General features: G+C 42.8%; 1 protein-coding gene across 3 annotated transcripts in view; it reads left to right on the plus strand.

Moving 5' to 3' along the window:
• The first annotated feature begins 4,279 nt into the window (after nt 1-4,279).
• The window catches only part of MBNL2 (muscleblind-like splicing regulator 2), a 174,396-nt gene continuing 157,973 nt past the window's right edge, over nt 4,280-20,702 (plus strand). For all 3 annotated transcript variants that reach the window (XM_011933807.1, XM_011933806.1, XM_011933808.1), the window contains exon 1: nt 4,280-4,517. The gene's annotated coding sequence lies outside the window, so the exon portion shown is untranslated. The remainder of the gene's footprint in view (nt 4,518-20,702) is intronic.

Genomic DNA, 20,702 nt, shown 5'->3' on the forward strand with positions numbered 1-20,702 from the left:
AATTAGGCATCAAAGATGGTGGCTCCATTTACCGAAGTGGGAAACATAAGAGAAATGATGGTTTCACTGACTGAAATGGGAAATGATCAAATAAAAAATGATTTTAGTTTCGGACAAGGTAAAAATGAGTCATCTCTGGTACATTTAGGTGAAGAATTGGGCCGGCTGGGCGTGGTGGCTCACACCTGTAATCCCAGCACTTTGAGAGGTCAAGGTGGGCGGATCATGAGGTCAGGAGATGGAGACCATCCTGGCTAACACGCTGAAACCCCGTCTCTACTAAAAATACAAAAAATTAGCCGGGTGTGGTGGCGGGCGCCTGTAGCCCCAGCTACTCAGGAGGCTGAGGCAGGAGAATGGCGTGAACCTGGGATGGGGAGCTTGTAGTGAGCCAAGACTGCGCCATTGCACTCCAGCCTGGGCAACAGAGTGTGATTCCTTCTCAAAAAGAAAAAAAAAAAAGAATTGGGCCTAGAAGTTAAAATAAAAGGACGGAGTGATCTCGCATTTATCAAACTGTAGAAGATAACTGCCAATTTCCATTGGGCAAATTCGAAGGTTCTGTTTTATATTTTCACTCCTCTGGCCACCTCCTTTACTTGAATACAGTTGATCATCTTCTTGCTGCTTGTTCTCTGGTTTCTCAAACATTCTGCTTTCTACTTAGCATGTCATGACCTCAAGAAAAATTAAGCTTCTATCTAGAGTTTCCAGGAACTTATGTAGATATATACAAAGAAGAAAAGAAGAAGGAGGAAGAGGAAAAGGAGAAAGAAGAGGAAGAGGAGAAAAAAGAAAAAATATAAGTCCAGTTTGGATCTGTAGGACATTATACCCATCAATTAATTCATTTAACATACATGTGTTATTGAGTGCCTCCACCATGTGCCACGAACATACTAGATTAGATGTGGAGAGACAGTGGTGACTTCTGAGAGCAACAGGCTGGTTCCAAAGGTAGACCTTAAGTAAATAAATAATAATAACCAAATTAATGTATAGCCTTCCCTTGCAATAAGTGCTATGAAGCAAACAACATCTATAAACATTTTGGTGCTCGAAGAATAGTCCATGGACAAGAGCCATCAGCATCACCTGGGAGCTTATTAGAAAAGCAGAATTTCAGTATCCACTCAAGAACTATGGAGATGGGATCTGCATTTTAACAAGACCCCTGGGGGATTTGCATGCACATTAACATTTGAGATGCACTGCTCTAGAGTTCACAGGGCTATGAGAGAAAACAAGAAGCAGATCTGAACTCATCCTGTGGGTCAGGGAAGGGTTCTCTGAACAGACGGCCTCTGGCTAAGCTAGAGAAGTAGGCAGGGGCTAGATGGCACAGAGCCTCATGGGTCATGTTGAGGACTTTTATCTTTTTCCTAAAAGCAGCCTAAACAGAGTTAAAGGTTGTCTTCGTCAACTCAGGCTGCTGTAGATTGGGTGGCTTATACAATGGAATTTTGTTTTCTCATAGTTCTGGAGGCTGAAAGTCCAATGTCAGAGTGCTAGCATGGTCAGGTTCTGATGAGGTCTCCCTTCCTGGCTTGCAGAGAGCTGCTTTCTTGCGTGTCTTCACATGGTAGAGGGAGAGAGAAAGAGGTCTCTTTCTGGTGTCTCAGAAGAACACAAATCCCATTATGAAGACTCCACCCTCATGGCCTCATCTAAAGCATCTCCCAAAGGTCCCATCTCCAAATACCTTCCTATTGAGGGCTAGGACTTGCACGTATAAGTGTTAGGGGGACACAATTCAGTCCATAGCAAAGGTTTTACACAAAGGAGTGTGGAAAAATTAGACTTGTCTGTTAATTCCTGTTCTGACTGAAGTGTGAAAAAAGGTTTGAAGGGGTCAGGAATACATTCAGGAGACCAGTTAGGGGCTATTTCAATCATCATGATAAAAGACACCGATAACTTGGACAAAGTCATTTGGGAGAGATGAAGCAAAGTGAAACATTTCTAAATATTTAGGTGTTAAACCTGAGAGACTTTGATAATGGATTTCAAATGGTGGTTGAAGAAGGAGGGTTAAGAATGACTGCCGGGTTTTTGGCTCATGCAGTTGGATGAATATGATACCAGTTCTTGAGATGGGAATCGTGAAGTCAGCAAGTTTGTGCATGGCATTTTGCTAACGGCAATGAACAATGCATTTAGAAATACCAGTAAGAATGGCTATCATTAGTGAGCATTTATTATGTGCCAGTCACTGCATAGACGTTTTGTGTGCATTATCTTAATTAATATACAACATAAGCCTTGCTTTCTGAGATGGAAAGATCAACTCAGGCAAACTAACTACAGAAGACTACATTGTTAAGGGTTTCAAAGTGTCTGGTACAATGAACAATACAGAATGCTTTCACAGGAGAACATCAGAGAGGGTAATGTGGCCAGAGAAGACACGACAGAATAAAGGGAAAGGTGAGCTGAGGTCTAAAGATTGAGTAAGGCAGAAATAAGCATGACTCCATCAGGAAGTTCACTTGGGAAAACAGTGGAGAAAAAGTTGAGTTGAAAAGGAGAGCCCAGATTATGAAGGCCCTTGAAAGTCTCTAATTCAGATTTTATAGAGAGAAAGGTTTGAATGTGAAAGGAACATGGCTTTATATGACTTTAAAAACCCATCTGCCAACAAGGGAGCTTGAAGATGAGGAGGCCTGAGTTCCAGAGGCTGTCTTGTTAGCATTTGTGTTTTCCAGGTAATAGGTCAGAGTTCCAGCTTACCTGAGAGGGAAAATCAACAAGGCTTAATTTCACTGGCTGAGAATGGGGGAATGTGTCAAAAGGTAACTAAAGTTTCAGGAATGGGATTCATGGAATGATAGTTTCAAAGACAGAATCAGAGGGAGATGAGGAAGAGGAGAATCATAAATCTGTTTATTAATAATTAAAAGTAGTTTTTACCTGTTTGATCAAAGAACTAATTCAAATTTCCAGAAGTATTACAGTAGATGAAAGCCTGCAAGTTAGAATATGTGGTAGCGTTACAAGAACGTAAGCATAAAAAACTGAGGGGAATAAAGCATAGTAGTTATTGAAGAAAGTAGCCTAGAAATTATATGAAACATTGTTTTGAAGATGCAATGGCAAAATAAAAAGAAAGCATTCCATTTCATTCTGTTGCTTCATTACAGATGCACTGAACAGTTGCCTATAAAACTAGTGCATTGGGTTCAACCTTTCAGATGAACAGAGGCTTTGTCCTGCCTCGATCTCGTCATGTAATCATCATACTTTTTTGTTTTTTCTTACAATGTTGTATTTAGGGGAAGGAAAATGTATGCATTTTGTGTTTGCTAAATGCCATATGTTTTTGTGTTTTTGTTTTCAAAGCACACAGACATGCTGTAGACTGGGAAATAAATAAATAAATAAATAACCCTTTCTAACCTTTCTCTTCTTCTGCTTTATTTCGGGAAACTCCAGCACCTCCTAGAACATCTTTTGTGGAATGGCACCTCATGGGGCCCTTGGATCATGTGCCACATGCGTTCAACAGTAAACATCTTCCTATAATCATTGCTTCATTAACGACAATGTAAGCCAATGCACAGTATTTATCAAATGGCATCTAAGATGGTTAAGGCACACCTAATCCTCTCGTGGGTGCCTGCCAAGAGTAGAAAAGGGTAGTGTATAGATACCAATTTTATTGTCCAGCATTCCCTAATCGAAGTCCCAAGTGGTCTGAAAACTTAGACGAAAGATAAATGGGCCACAGTAATTAACCAGTGCAATAACAGATGTTATACAGGAAACCTGTGTGTGCCAGAGCTAGAAGCATGTTTTGATTTTGAATACGCACTTGGGCTAGCACATTCTTCCCCAATAATGGAAATACGTAAACGTTTTGTAAGGTATTAATTGCCGTGGCAGACACTGAATTATTTTTCCTTTACAAAATATATACATATGCTTTGTCAGAGAGTCCAAGGACTTCAGTTTCATGTACAACCTGGTTTTCTTTGGAATCTGCGGAGTTTCACGTTTTCCAAAGTGTTCACGGTGCGGCTCCTGGCTCCGAGCTGGCTGTCTTCAAGGGTGTTTTCTTGAGCTACCCCTCTCTCTGCTCTGCCAATTATGTGCCACTTTGTCTTGGTGCTGTGATTGCTTTCTTCTGAGAGGGAAATTCCTCTTTCATCAGTATGGATGCACTGTTTTTACACACTGCAAGTGCTGTGTTACTGTGTCAGTCATCCTATTAGGGCCAGTTTCAGACGAGTAGGGCTGACGAGCTGGCTGGGGATTGGCTGGCCCGGGCTGGGAGGGATTTGTCGGAAGGAAGGGCTTGCAGCTTACAGCAACAGAGTTTAGACTGTCTTTGCTTCATCATCTGAAGGTAAAATTTTCCAGATACGGCAGGCGGCTTTCAGAGTACAATAAACAGGGAATGAGAACTATGTACATGGAAGTTTCTTCCTCATGATGCGGTGGAGAAGCCTCGGCCACTTGGTTCTGCCAGATGTTCCTGGGGTTACTGTAAATGGGAAGGACAGGCAGAGCTAAACAAGGTAGGAGAATCGCCCCCCTTTTTTGAATGTTTAAAGAGTTTGCTGCAGTATGCTGCATTCCATGTGTGCTGCTTAGGGAGCCAGGGAAACTGGATTCCACTAATTCAAATGTAATACTTGCGGGGGACCCTGGAGTTTTACGTAACATTTTGATTTGAGAAAAAGAAATGGCAAAGCTTGAATCTATGCCGCCTGTTTGGGGTGAGGCACGAAATCGAGTTTTTATGCAAAGAATCGATTCATTTATTACATTATTTTTTAAAAGCCATTTTAATTCTTCGGCGCAATCTTATTTTCTTGCTATGAAAAATTCTCATATTGCCATAGCTAGTTCCCAAATAGATAAAGTTTACATGGATCCTATTATTTGCAAACAGGCTTGCAATTAAGGATTAAAAAAAAATTCATGGTAAATAATCATCGGTTGGATGTTTGAGCAAACGTATGTGTCTATTTATTAAAAATTAGGAACTTACCTAGCTCTACATTGCTACAGCTTTAATTGAGTTTCAAAAGCACATTTTTAACAACCTAGCAAGAGGTAGCTTTCTGGCAAGTTTTCGATACTGTAGTTCAATGTTTACATTTCTTTTCCTGGCATGTCTGAGTCTTTGTTTCCAGCTTAAAAGTGGAACCATTATATTCAAAAGTAAAGCTGGGTTAATAATGCTTACTGCAATTATCTGATCTTTATGCATTTTTAATGAGAACACACAGCCAGCAGAATAATTTAATGAGGGCAGGCTAGCTTTTAAAGCTGTGTTTTCACTATGCCGAACCGTATCAACTTTCTCGCTGAGAAGCAGCAGTGAGAAATGATGGAGAAGATTTATTTTTAACACACTTGGCCCAGGAGAAGGAAAGGATATATTTGCTAAAGAATTCTTTCTGCCCTTTTCCGTTTTAAATTTCTGCCAGGCATGAGGAAACTGTGCTTTTTTGTTAGGCCTCGGAAGCATGTGTTTACAATAAATGTGTAACATTTTTAGAATAGTTAGCAAGCACTGAAGCGAAGAAAAAAATCTGACTTGCCTAACCACCACCACCTTGAATGTTCTTCAAGAAACATTACTGTCCCTTTAAAAGACAAAGGTTAAGTGGAAAGCTATTTGTTAATTGGGTAATGTGTGCGTTTTGGGGACAAGAAGGTTTTTAAAAAAAAGGCAGGGGGAACGTTCTTATAATCTTTAAATAAGAGGAAGTTTCTTCAGCTATCCTCCTTGTTTTGCAAGGAGCAGTAGAACTACTCATTTAAATAAGGGCAATGCCACGTAGATTCTTCTAGACCCACTGTTTTTACTTTCAAGGAGAAGTGCAGGACACTAGCCCAGAACTTCTGACGTCATCCCCCAACTATTTCTGCTGTGTGTTCCTTTATTCGAGCTTGTGGAGAGGAATATTTCTTTATGTCCTGGCCAGGAACATTCTAACTCCCCGTTGGCAGGACTTAAGTTATGCCTTTATATTTTCGCCTGTCTTTTGTAAACTGGAAACCTGTCCCCCTCATAAATAGGGCATCTTCTCGTACCTGCCTCATGTCGGGCCGGTCAGCACAGGTTTTCTGCAGGGCTTCTGGCTGGGCTGGCAAAAAGCAGCAGGGAGCAGGGCACAGCTTTTTTTCTGGCCTGACTCCCCCTCGGTGCAGCCCAGCGCTGCCACCTAGGTGGATGGTCTCCGGGGCCCTATTCCCAGTTGCTCCAGAGTCACTATTTAGGATCCAGGTTGTGCCACCAAGTTCAAGGCTGGTTGTGATGGTGGGAACAGCTGCTTTCATAGAAAAATCATCATGTCCTAGCACAGATGGCCCCAAGCAGGAGAAGTACAATACTGCAGGCTGCGAATCCATGTCACAGGTGGCAACCTTGGTCACAGAGATCGGGGGAAGGGTAACGTTTACGAAGGAACCTTTTAAAAAAGATTTTGATTGGAGCACATTGGAGTTTCTGGGAGTTCCCAAAGCTAGTTTGTGTGTCCTCTCCGACTACTCACGTAGTTTTGAGCAAGTGCCTACCTTAATTTTTCTATCTTTTAATAGAATTGGATCATATTTGCTACCCTTTCCCTCATCATTTAGCATTCTGAGACCTTAACCTTTTACCAAAAAAAAAAAAAAAAAAGGTTGTTTGTCTCTGGGCACATTGAGCTATTTAAAGTACAAAGGGATAAAACCTCGGTATTAGGAAACTGCTGGCAAACGCCTTAGGGTATTAAGATACATAGTCATATACACAAAACCCTTCATTCTACTTTGTGCTCATGTACATTTTTTAGGGATATTTATTCTTAGTTCAACAAATGAAATTTCCAAGGAAATCAAAGCGTTGTTGTTTGCATTTTTTCCATTGATCTAGTCTGATATACTAGAAGCTCTGCAAAGCACACTATTCTGGCCATAGGCCTTGTAGTGCCCAAAACATTTAATGCTGTTTTTCCTTTGACTTTTGTGTTAAATTTGTGAAAGTAGAGTAAATAAGAGAAAAAACAAGAGGGAAGGAGAAAAAATATACTGGTTAGGTAGCTTTACTGGTTAACAGCCTGCCTTCTCTCTGCTAGTTGTTTCAATTTGCTGTTGCTATGGTGAAAACAAATCAATATCACATGGCTACCAGCCAGTCCCGCGCTCAGGGAGCGCCACAGAAATTCAAGATCAGGTACTCAAGATTCCAAGCAAGAACTGGGAAAAGAGGATTTAGATGCTGAGCTTAAGATAATTCCATATAGTAGAATAAGTAGGTTCAATCTCGCATGCATTTTCTCTTCCTTTTATCTTGTACTTTCCTACTGATAACAAGAAAAAGCTGAAAAGGAAGGTCTACTGATTTGTTTACATTTTCAAGATGACGAAACACATTATCGACACAGAAGCAGGCTGGCAGCATTGCAAGGGGTGAAGGATTCTGATTGAGGAAAAGGTGGGTAATGAACAGGACATGTTGGTTGTTGAAAACATAGTTTGGGGGCTTTTACCATCTTCAGGTACAGCTACATGTCAGAGCTGGCTGGATCATGCCAAGCAGAGAAACCTGGCAACTCTAGCGGACAGGTGGGCAGTGGAGATAAGGGGGGGTTACAGAAAGGTAGGGAGGTGTGGGCATAAAAATCAGCAAGCAAGGAAGCCTAGAGAGAGCTGCAGGTCAAGAGTCAGGCCAGGCGAGCACAGAACCCTGGGGCATGGCAGAACAGAAGAGAGGACAGTTTGCCCTGTTCACAAAATCTGCTCAAGACCCAAGCTAAAGGCCTAGCAAAGAATGGCAGGAAATGGCTGCAAAGAGAAGTAAATGTGTCATGGGCCCGGGCATCCTTTCTGGAAGGGTCGACTCAACTGGATGGGCATGGATGCCCACTGCTGTGGAGAGCAAAGAGCTTGATATTTTAATGCTTTGGTTTTTTTCAGAAGCGTGAGGCAGGAAGACTTAGCTGGGCTTTGTAAATTAGTTCACATACTATTTTTCTCTCTAGTTTTATGCTCTGCTCAGTTTTTTTTTTCCTTTTAAAAAATGTGCACAAACTATTTTTTTTTTTTTTTGAGACGGAGTCTCGCTGTGTCACCCAGGCTGGAGTTCAGTGGCGATCTCGGCTCACTACAAGCTCCGCCTCCCGGGTTCACGCCATTCTCCTGCCTCAGCCTCCCGAGTAGCTGGGACTACAGGCGCCCGCCGCCTCGCCCGGCTAATTTTTTGTATTTTTAGTAGAGACGGGGTTTCACCATGTTAGCCAGGATGGTCTCGATCTCCTGACCTCGTGATCCGCCCGTCTCGGCCTCCCAAAGTGCTGGGATTACAGGCTTGAGCCACCGCGCCCGGCCGCACAAACTATTTTTTGCAGCCGTGATAATATTCGTAGTAAACAGCCAAAGGTGGCTGGGTCTGCATCAGGCCTGGGCCTCCAGCTGCACGGCTCCAACTACACAGTTGTTTATGGAGACCAGTCCGGGCCTCCTCTGCTGAGAGTAAAAACCAGGTGTGAAAGGTAAGGCCTAAGGGTTTATTTTGTAAACCTGAGCTCTGAGGCAGATGGACAAGTTTTGGGCTGGCCTGTCCTCTGCAATACAGCAGAAACACTTGGTAATAAAAGTGGACTCAATAATTTACCTTAGTGTTTTGACAAAGAATGCATTGTCTGAATTATCCTAGGTAGTATATTCCATCAATCAGTCAACAAGTATTTATTAAACACCTCTGGGGTTCCCTGGCCTTTGCTATTCGGTGAGAAACCCAACTCAGTAACCTAATACCTGCCTTTGTGTGTGTATACAAAATTAAATGATGCAAAATTGTAAGTTTCAAAGACTGGAATAAATTTATTGGCTAATATTAATTTAGCATTGTTAACCATCAGATTAATTTTAGGCTTGGGGCAGTTTTGGTGATTGGGGGGAGAACAAGAGATGGAGTTTTGAGTTTTAGGTATCTAAATGTATGTACTTTCTTGACCTCTGTTATATTTCTCCAGATAAGTACTGCGTAAATAACATATAAAGATGTCAGATGAGCAATAGACAGATAAGAATGGTGCAAAAAAATTCAAAATATGAAGCTACTGAGAGCAATTTCTGAGTCTCAGCACACTGAGTTTTGGCCCCAAAGTGCCTGGGGAAAATGGGCATATCATCTAAAAAGCCATAAATACCAGCCAACAACAGGAAGTCTTAGACCCGGTCCCACACTTCTGAGCTGCAGGGTGTGGGGGGAAGCCTCCATGCCTTTATCTCACTGTCTCCATCTCTAGCAAGGAAACCTGTTTTCTGACTCTGCAGAATTTCACTTTCCCCCTTGTTTCTTAAAAGCAGAATTACTATATCTATCTATATATATCTCTATCTATCTATCTCCTTTTGAAACACTACGTTTTGGGTTTGTTTGTTTGTTTGTTTGTTTTACCCTAACATCACAGTTAATGTGTATTCTCTGGGCACAGACAAGCTGCAAGGTTCAGGGACACGCCTGGGGAAGAGCTGAGAGAGGAGGCTGAGGATGTAGCCACGTTTACAGAACTCTTTCAGGCAGACAGATGGGCAGGTCCAAGGTTTATGGGCATTGAATGCGAGCTCCAGGGTGGTACATGACCTCAGAGGAAAAAGGGAGGAGTCAAGAACACTGAAAATGCTGTGGCTGGCCGTTTGCAATCCACAATAGCAAGGAAACAAGATATGCACAAATGCAATAAGGATGGTTAAGCACTCAAATGTCTTCAGAAGGAGAATTAATATATGTGTAGTTTCTTTTTTTTTTTTTTATTATACTTTAAGTTCTAGGGTACATGTGCATAACGTGCAGGTTTGTTACATATGTGTACTTGTGCCATGTTGGTGTGCTGCATCCATCAACTCGTCAGCACCCATCAATTCATCATTTATATCAGGTATAACTCCCCAATGCAATCCCTCCCCCCTCCCCCCTCCCCATGATAAGCCCCAGTGTGTGATGTTCCCCTTCCCGAGTCCAAGTGATCTCATTGTTCAGTTCCCACCTAAGAGTGAGAACATGCGGTGTTTGGTTTTCTCTTCTTGTGATAGTTTGCTAAGAATGATGGTTTCCAGCTGCATCCATGTCCCTACAAAGGACGCAAACTCATCCTTTTTTATGGCTGCATAGTATTCCATGGTGTATATGTGCCACATTTTCTTAATCCAGTCTGTCACAGATGGACATTTGGGTTGATTCCAAGTCTTTCCTATTGTGAATAGTGCCGCAATAAACATACGTGTGCATGTGTCTTTGTAGTAGAATAATTTATAATCCTTTGGGTATATACCCAGTAGTGGGATGGCTGGGTCATATGGTACATCTAGTTCCAGATCCTTGAGGAATCGCCATACTGTTTTCCATAATGGTTGAACTAGTTTACAATCCCACCAACAGTGTAAAAGTGTTCCTATTTCTCCACATCCTCTCCAACACCTGTTGTTTCCTGATTTTTTAATGATGGCCATTCTAACTGGTGTGAGATGGTATCTCATTGTGGTTTTGATTTGCATTTCTCTGATGGCGAGTGATGATGAGCATTTTTTCATGTGTCTGTTGGCTGTATGAATGTCTTCTTTTGAGAAATGTCTGTTCATATCCTTTCCCCACTTTTTGATGGGGTTGTTTGTTTTTTTCTTGTATATTTGTTTGAGTTCTTTGTAGATTCTGGATATTAGCCCTTTGTCAGATGAGTAGATTGCAAAAATTTTCTCCCATTCTGTAGGTTGCCTGTTCACTCTGTGTAGTTTCTTACAATTTACAAAGGGCGTTCACAGGCATTATCTTAATTAGCAGTTCAAATAGAGTTAAAAAGTGGGAGTCTAAACTTAGGGCACTCTGGCAAGGGTGAGCTGGGTAAAGCTGCTGGAGGAGATGCATTATAAACTGGATTTTTAAAACTTGGATTTATTGATTTTTTTTTTCAGCAGCTAATTCACTTGAATTTTGAAGGACAGGAAAAATTTAGAACTGTCCCTGGGGGTGCAGATGCATGTCCCCAAATGCCTTCATGGATAGTGTGTGCATTGAGACTAGACTTTGGGACCATCGGCAGCCTGGATGCCAAGGCAGGGCAAGAAGACAGGTTGATTCGCTTTGCTTTTTCAGCTCTGACTGCTAGGCATTCAGGCACAAAGCCCTCCGGGGTTCAAGCGATTCTCCTGCCTCAGCCTCCTGCCTCAGCCTCCTGAGGAGCTGGGACTACAGGCGTGTGCCACCACACCTGGCCAATTTTTAGTAGAGACACGGTTTCACCATATTGGCCAGGCTGGTCTTGAACTCCTGACCTCAGGTAATATACCCGCCTCAGCCTCCTGAAGTGCTGGGATTACTGGTGTGAGCCACTGTGCCTGGATTATTATCTCTTTTAATGGTCACATTTTACCCCGTTTTATAGATTCAATGAAAACTCAAATTGAGTAAGGTTAAGCAATGTGCTAAACGTCTCACTGGCCAAAAAAGTAGAAAAAGTAGTCCTCATACCTCTGGGAATCAATGTGTGTGATGTTTAATGAGACAAATGAAATTAAACTTCAGTCTGACTTGGAGTTTTCTTGTAATGGATGTTGCATAATTGAGTAGAGCCCAACCCAAGCAATTTTGAAAAGACAGTAATATTTTTAATTAAGATATTGAATTATTCTAAAAATCTATAAATTTCTGGCATCCTAGATGCAAGCTTCAATTAATCAGACTTAAAGTATTGATGCAATATATATTGTCTAAATGATTTACTACATATAATTTTCAATGTTCTGAGAGTTCAGGGAAGTGGAGCTCAGTTTGGGTGGGAGTCAGAGATAAGGCTGCCTGCAGGAAGAGCTGCCTCCTTTGGGTCTGAGTGGATGTATTTGGTCTGGATCCATGTCTCTAATGTGGTATGTCCACACTCCAGGTCAAGGGCAAGATTATTCACTTGGTAAGGAAATAGGTGAACTTCCATCTTATATATTATTTAGCTCATCCTTTACAAATGTCAGTTTTCATGGATGTTTGATAATGTGTATAACATATTAGTAGGGTCATGCAAGTATAATATTTATAAAGTAACCGTCTTTAATGGTTGTTTCTGATCTAAAAAAAATTCTTATAAGAATGTATGATAAAAAATGTTTGGAGAGGCTGGTGGTCAAAATCTCATGAAGGAGGAATAGCATGATGTGGTGTAGGGACCAGGGAGGAACCTTGACCTTGGAGATGGGGATGAAGTGTTAGGGAGCAGTGGGGAATAAAGTTAGATGGAGGGGGTGGAGTCAGGATATGAATCAGCTGGAGGGCCCTGTGGAAGAGTTTAATTTCGTTACCTATAACATCACATCTAATGCTTTATAAAGATTTAATCAGGACTTGTAAGATAGGGTTAGAGGTCAGAACATTTGTAACTAGTGATGTCACCGGCCAGAAAACTTTCGCAATATTCCAAGCACAAAGTGGAAAAGGATTGCATTAGCATGAAAAATGGAGGAGAAAGGGCAAATCCAAAAGGCATCTTGAAGGAAAAATACTACAAGGTAGTGAGAGCTTAGAAGAGCCAAACTGGGCCGGGCACAGTGGCTCACGCCTGTAATCCCAGCACTTTGGAAGGCCGAGGCAGGTGCATCACCTGAGGTCGGGAGTTCGAGACCAGCCCGACCAACATGGCGAAACCCCATCTCTACTAAAAATAGAAAAATTAACCAGGCATGGTGGCGCATGCCTGTAATCCCAGCTACTCAGGAGGCTGAGTCAAGATAATCCCTTGAACCTAGGAAACAGAGGTTGCAGTGAGCTGAGATCACGTCACTGCAGAAATTCTAGAAGGAGTGATATCAATGGTACCCTGACAGAAATGGGAGTGGTCTGAAAAAGGGACCGATAAATGGGAATAGGGTTGAAGGAGGGTGGGTGATGATGAGTTTTTAGACTTGAGAATGGTGTTTTTAGCTAATGATGGAACATTCAAGTGGAGATGTCTCATAAATATTTGACAATGTGGGAATGAAGAACAGCCTGGACAACAGGCTACAAATACAAGCTTGTGACACACCTGTGTTGAAGCCATAGTGGAAGCCATTGGAGCTCACACCTTGTGAAGGCAGCATGAACAGAGATAGGCAATGACCAAGGACGAATCTTGGGGAACACAGCAAGGGCCTAAAAGAGAATAAGAGCTAGCAAAGAATCAGAAAAATACCCACAAAGGAGCAAAATTGTTTTAAAAAAATAAATGACCAATACTATTAAGCACCATAGCCTAGTCTCCAGGATTCCATGAGAAAACAGTGTAGTCTCCTGGGCTGAACTATTCTCCTGCACATAGCTTTCCCTCTCTGGCAAGGATTTCTGGCTATGGTCCTTTTGGAGGCAAATATTGGTTCAGAGTCTTGCATAGAGCCACAGAATATTAGATAGTTGAGGGAACCTTCGTAGCTGTATCTCACATATATACAGTTGACTTCTTAAAAGTCAATCTTCACGAATAAGCAAAGAGAGTATTTAAAACCAATAATTATCAATACTTGTGCATCCATCTCTCAAAATACGTATATTTTGGGGATGTTACAGGTCAGAACAGTAATTCCAGGGTGATTGGAGATATCATTTGACACTGGTCGTCCTGTTCTCAAAGACCCTGGCGATTTATTTATTTCTGATTCTAGCAGTTCTCAATTGAACCCAGCCATAAGGACTTCTCGGCAGAAAATAGCCTTTCATGATGAGAAAGTACTTGAAGTATGCAAACGGATTGATGCCCTCACACCAGACGCCTACCATAAGTGACCAGACAGCACTTCTCAAACTCTCATGTGTCTGCGAATCACCTGGGGATCTTAATAAAAATGTAGGCTCTGATTCAGTAGGGCTGGGCTGAGGTCAAGATTCTGCATTTGTAACAGGCTACAGGTGATGAAGGTGATGTTCATCCAGGAGGCTCCAGAATACAATGACTGCTTTGTAAGTGTCACTGCCACCGTGTGAGTGGCAGCGGATCACTGGGTCTGGGATGGCTCTTTGGAGGATCTTCTGGTGGTCTGGAGACTGGAACCTACCTCCTCCACACATAGGTCTTTCTAGGCTGTTCAGTAGGTCTTTCCAGGCTGTTCAGCCTCAGAGTGAAGCTGAGGTTGAACTGATGTATCCCACCAGCCTTGCACCAATGTGGCTGGGGCTGAAGGCATGAAAGCAGGGACTTCAGCAGCTACAAGCAGTTCTGTGGCTACACACAGCCTGTCTCTGGATATCTCCCCATTCCCAAGATGTCTGTCTTCTCTGTGGACACAGACTCTGACAAGTTCCCCAAGAGATTTGGTTACTGCCTCCAGGGAAGGCTGGTGTGTTTGTTTATCTGTCTTCTCCAGAGTTTGTTTTTTTATCCTAAGGAATATATGCATTATAAACCAGCCTTAGATTCCTTTTCTTCTAGATGGTGGTCAGAACTGGAGCCTGGAAGTCTGATGTGCCTACTTGAGTCCTCACACCCTTGGTGAATTAGGTCCAGGAGCTCTGACACACTCATTCATTCCCTAAGATGTAGATAATGCCATTCTCTCCTCCGTCTCTCCAAAGAATATGAAGGATAGAGAGGAAGGGTTATATGCCATTAACATTGCATTTGTTTAAAAAATGCTAGTTTTAAAGTCTTGTAACAGAAACGAAGACATTGTGAGAAGAGACAGCTGTCGAATGAAGTAGCTTAAGTGAAATGTCCAGGCCTGATTGTTGAGTCTCATACCTTGTGATAGGTCTTCCATCTCGTGCCCCTGTCTGTCTCCCCTCCTTTCAGATGCCTCATTTTCCTGTGTGTCCCACATGTGGCCCCCTCTTTCCTAGAACCAGGAATCAAGCTAAACTGATTTAGAGGAAGTCTCCCCTACCCAGATGCTCATTTAGTCCACACACAGATGGCCGGTATTTTTATGCATTTTTAATTTACCAATAACCTTTTAGGAATGAAACAGAACTAACATTTATTGAATTTATTGAGCACTTACTATATGGAAAATCCTCCTCTGCTGAGAGCTTTATGCATATCAACTCAGTTAAACCTTTTCATGAAGAAAATGAAGCTTAGAGAGATCAAGTTACTTGCCAAGGTTACAGAATAAGGGGTGAAACTCAAGTTCGTAGGATGGAAACACGCAGCCCTTGTCCACCAGTGCTTACTTGGAGGGATTGCAACAAAAAGGGTTTGCTTTAGAAAAACTTCCCTGACAGTTTAAGTACTGCTGGTGGAGCTCACTAAGTAGCTAAATAGACATAAACAAGCAATTACTGGCATACTGTGCAGGCATGAGTTCAGTTTTAGCCAGGAGTCCCTCCTCACAAAGGAACTTGGTATATTGCCAAGGATAGCTACGGCATCATCTCCACTATTTGCTGTGATTATTTGTTGGCCTTTTTCTTACTCGTGTGTGTGTGTGTGTGTCTGTGTGTGTGTACATGTACATTGAATGAACTTAAACAACTTGATGGATCTCAACGTTTAGACAGCTTAAATACACGTCATAGGTAAAAGCTCATTATCAACTCTAAGACCTATTCCAAAGTGAAATGTTTGTGCTGTTGTGATTTTGTTGCTCTCTATGAGAATTCTTAGAGATTCCTTTTCTTCTTCCACTTCCCTTCCTGTGCAGTGCCGTTTTCTTTGATGCTCTCACTTCAGGCTCTCTTTTTCTAGAGTTCTGCCTGCTCCTGCGCTAGCCCATGGTCGCTTTTCTCATGTCCTGTTCCCTCTTGTAAGTCTGTACTCGGCACCCCTACTAAATGGCACATGTAGATACCTCATATTTCTGGGGTTCTAGTCACATCTGACTCTTAGCTGGTGGAAGGGACTGTTTATTTTCCCCCTTAGGAAACCAATCATTTGAAGCCTCAAGTATCAGCTTACTGGCAGCCTCCACAAAGACCATCCCCTCAGGAAACAAACAAGCTCTATCTCTAGAGTTTCCCTGTGTGTTTTTTTTTTTTTCTTTAAAGTTCCTTGGTGCAAGTAGGCTGCAATTAAGAGGCAGGATCAAAGGGACTGGCTGCCTCTGGGGCTGCTGGGACCAGCAAAGAGCTTTGGTGCTTTTAACTACTTACTTCCCACAACACGTGCTACTCCAGCTGCTGCTTTGTTCTCCTGAGTACTCAGGTACTGGAACAGTGGTTTGCTGTGGGAAGACACATGAGAGTCAATGGAATAACTTTTTCACATTACACAGGATTCTGACAGCCCCACCACGCCACTCCTTGGAGATCCACCCAACTGACAAAAAACACAAATATAAGGTGGAAATTAGAAGGAAATCCCAAGTGGGAAGGCATCTGAGGGATTATCTGGCAAAATCCCTGTGTACCCTCTTCCCCAGTCCTAACAAGCTCTTTCCATCTATTGTGTGTCTTCCTTTATTGACTGGACTATCACAACCCCATAGCGCATAAAGCCAAAACATTTTGTTAGAAAATTTTTCCGGCCGGGCGCGGTGGCTCAAGCCTGTAATCCCAGCACTTTGGGAGGCCGAGACGGGTGGATCACGAGGTCAGGAGATCGAGACCATCCTGACCAACACGGTGAAACCCCGTCTCTACTAAAAAATACAAAAAACTAGCCGGGCGAGGCGGCGGGCGCCTGTAGTCCCAGCTACTCGGGAGGCTGAGGCAGGAGGATGGCGGGAACCCGGGAGGCGGAGCTTGCAGTGAGCCGAGATCGCGCCACTGCACTCCAGCCTGGGCGACAGAGCTAGACTCCGTCTCCAAAAAAAAAAAAAAAAAAAAATTTTTCCTCGTGCTAAAATGAAATGGGACTCTGTATCCTGCACTCTTCACCCCTGTTCAGGCCTTTGGAGTAACCCTGAGCAAATCAAGTGTCTCTTTAGGAGGCGAGCCCCTTCACGTATTGAAGAGGTCAGAATTCCTCTGACAGAACCATTATGGCACCTCCCTAATTCATAACAGAATACCTTTATTTTTGCAACCCAAGACACTGAGCTTCTCTGGCAGTGTTGACCCACTGTTGACTCAAATTGAACGTTGAACCAGCTATGATAAGAGAAAGAGGTAGGGCTCTTTAACTTCTTTTAGCTCTGTTCAGGCCTGAGCACAGTAGGGCGGTGGTGGGGAGTGAAGAGATGAAGGTAAAGTGTGGCGGGACAGATGAGCTTCCACAACTGCATGATGGGATGCTTTAAAATTGTTTTCAGTCCCAACCACAGGTAACAGCCCCCTCCAAACATCCCTGGCAATGTACGGGACACTGGCTTGCAAAGTTACCCACAAGGACAATAGAAAGATCGATTGAGATTTAAATAAACATATATGCAGAGATAGATAGAGGTATTTCTTCACATCAACTATTTGAATAACATACTCAGGCAGTGTTTAGAGATAAAGTACACATTTTTGGTTTTCTTTCTTTGTTGTCTATGTTTTTTGGCTCAACGATCATTTTAGCAGTAGCGCTCAGTCCTCCTGAGTTTCTCTGCGTCTCTCAGCAGCTTAGGGACACACTTCGCCATCAGTAGGTGCCAAGGTCACTGGAGGAACTAATTAATCCCAGCTCCAGTCAACAGCAGGCTGCACTAACCTGCCCTCCTTCCTCGGAGAAGGAAAAACCAGGAAGGATTTTCTCCCTCAGATCCACCCAGGCCTACTTAGGGGCACACAGAGCAAACAAAGGAAGGGTGAGGAGGGGTGTTGAACCATTTCTCTATGAGGTGGCCATGTTTTCATGTAGAGAAAGCCCAGAACTTGATCTGAAGCTTTCAGACCTGAGTTGGTATTTAACCTAGAGATCTCCAGTCCCCTATTCTCTCACAAACTCTGCCTTTTTTTCCCCCTCTGTACTAGTATTGGTTTTATTAATGCCCTATAAACCCAGCCACCACGTTTTGCCAGGCTAAAAATTTGCCTTTTTAACAAAAATTGCCAGCTTTCTAGCTGACCACTCAAGAGCATGAGTTTTCCCCACTCAGGGTGAAATTGATGTCATATAACCCAGACCTCATTAAATAATTGATCAGAAAATGTAACTGAAAGGAATGATTATTTTTGGAAACATTGATGACCAATAACCCAAGACACAAAGTAAGAAAACATTGCCATTTAAAACCTTGTAGATACCGGAATTCTTGTGAGTCCCCTTATCCAGGTACATGTTAGGTCTTGAGTTAATTGCAGCTGTGGATTTTTATTTGATGTTCTGATCTCTTTCTTCCAGTTTGATAAATTAGCATAGAAAGTGGAGGAAAAACATGTCGGCACAGCTTGTGCACTTTGCCAGGTTAACAGAATGGAGTCCTGCTCTGGGATCAGTCAGTGTTGTTGTGCGAACCCTCTGTGGCTCCTTCCTCCCTAGACCCCAGAGCTGCAGAGGCAAGAGGGGCATGGGCCTGGGAGCAAGGTTCCAGTTACAGTTTGGGAGAACCCAGCAAATCCTGGAGTTAGGTTTCTGACGCTCCGCATCTTGCTCCCTGGTTACAAACAGAAAAAATAAATCAGAACCATATGTTCAATCCACTATCAGCCTTCTAGTGAACATGTTGCCATTAAATAATAACCGTCAGCCTATCCGCAGATTTGACGGTGATGGGCGTTGGAGCTGACCTGCCCTGGCGGAGGCTGGGAAGGGTGGAGAAGGGCGATTGTGTTTGCTTCCTTGCTCAAAATGGCATGTCGCTGGAAGCCTTCCAGCTCCTAATGGTGGAGGCAGAGCGAGGACTGCATTTACCGACTTATTTCCCTCTTTTTTTTTTTTCACGTATTCCTTTTTCCCCTCACATTTTCAGGACTGAAAATTAGAAACACTTTTCTCCTACACACAAAATTACTCCCTCACACACACTTTATTTTCCCCCTGCTTTGAAGTGACAGTTGCTGCCAGAAAAGCTTTCTCTCAGAAGAACACAGGCTGTCCTGGCCAGAATGAAGGGGTTAATTTAAAATACAGTCAGCTAGGTAGTCCTGGGGGCCTGCTTTCCTTTGGGGAAGGGGGTAGTGTCTGAAAGCTTGGAGGGGGTACTCCTGGAGCTCTGCTAATATTTCTTCATCTGGGTGTGAGATGTACAGATGAGTTCACTTTGTGAAACTCCAGTGGGCTGGATACAGGATATGTGGTTTTTTTTTTTTGTCTTTAATAAAAAGTTTTTAAAATGTAGCTGGCCACCTTGTACTTTGTATTATAAGTTAAAGAGAAAGCCCCTGGGAAGATAGTCCTATATTTTTATTCTGTTCCCACTTGGACCTCCACTTTTTATTCATTTCTCTCTTCTGGAACCTTTTGGGCTTCCAGCAGTGGTCTCTGTTCCCAACTATAATCAGAACCATGAAGGGTCATGATAGCCAGCTTACCATTCTACCCTGGACCAGAAGGAAGTTAATGCTTCGAATTAGAAACTTGAAAGGAAATGATCAGTGTTAAATAATAATGATGGTGACAGTAATAATAGCAGTTACTTTGTCATTATATACAAAACATCTCCTTGTTCCTTGTTTCTCCCTATTTTTATTTTATTCAAATGCATGAAAACTTTGCTTAAGGGACTTTTTTTTCCTTTCTTCTATTTGGCAATCTAGACAAATGGAAGGAAGGAAGGGCATGGGGACAGCAGATGACAAAGGCCTTTGCCCTTTTCTGGCGGGGTAACCCTAGACTAGCCCATTAGTATGGTTAAGTCAAGGGATTGCAGATCTCAAAAAATAAATAAGGATGGCTAAGGATGGCAGGAATCCAAAACTTGTGGGTCATCAACACAGATTTGAATCCTGGGGTCCCATACGAAGCACAAGTTACCAAATTCATCAGACCTCTGGTTTCTTGTGCCCACCTCTCAGGATTTTTGTGAAGATTTGTTAAAACAATGGACGAGCATTGCCTCATGCATGGTGAGGGGCCCTTTGTCAGTGGGAAGGAGCTGATGGCATTGTTAATTTAAGGACCTTCTCTGCCAGGGCAAATGTGTTCTCCTCAATGAAGCTTTCATTGGCTATAGAAAAGTTTGCAGGAAAAAGAAATGTATGAAAGATAGTGGATGAGGAGAAAATTATTTCTTAAGTCTTTCCCATTTCCTTTCCCCTCATGGAATTTCTACTCTACTGTGACAGGTAAGATGTGTGAATAAATCACCATTGTGAAGGTATTATGCCACAAGGGAGGTATAAGATGCCTGTGAGATTACTGCCATCCAAGTGAGGCAGTCAGGGAAGGCTCCCTGGAGGAGACAACATCTGACATGGCCTTGAAGGATAGATAAAATCACATTGTGTGCACCTGAAAAGCACCCATGCAGGTTTTTCTGGGGCATGGAGCATAGTCTAAGGAGTACTTGACATGGACTAAATTGTGAATGACCTTGAACACCACCCTATGTATTTCAAACTTTATTCAGAATGCAGCAGAGAGCCACCAACTATTTTTGACCAGGTAAATGAGGGGTCAGACAATGCTTTAGAGAGAGAATTCCGTGGGCAGAGTTTAGACCTGAGAATTGCAGACACTCAGGCAGGTCATGAAGGCATAGGCTGGGATAGCAGCAATGAGGATGAGGTGCTGTGCTGAGGCCAGGAGCAACTTACGAAGAGCATGAGCAGGATTGATTGGGGCCAAGGGAAAGTGGGGGAGTCAAAGCTGACCTGGCCTGGATGTGATCAGCTTAGAAAACAGAAAAATCAGTGATGCCAATGGCGTAAACCCACAGGAGAATGGGGGAGTGATGCCAATGGCGTAAACCCACAGGAGGATGGGGGAGTGATGCCAATGGCGTAA

This window comes from Colobus angolensis, unplaced genomic scaffold, assembly GCF_000951035.1.
Source record: "Colobus angolensis palliatus isolate OR3802 unplaced genomic scaffold, Cang.pa_1.0 Scaffold13, whole genome shotgun sequence".
Lineage (NCBI taxonomy): Eukaryota > Metazoa > Chordata > Mammalia > Primates > Cercopithecidae > Colobus > Colobus angolensis.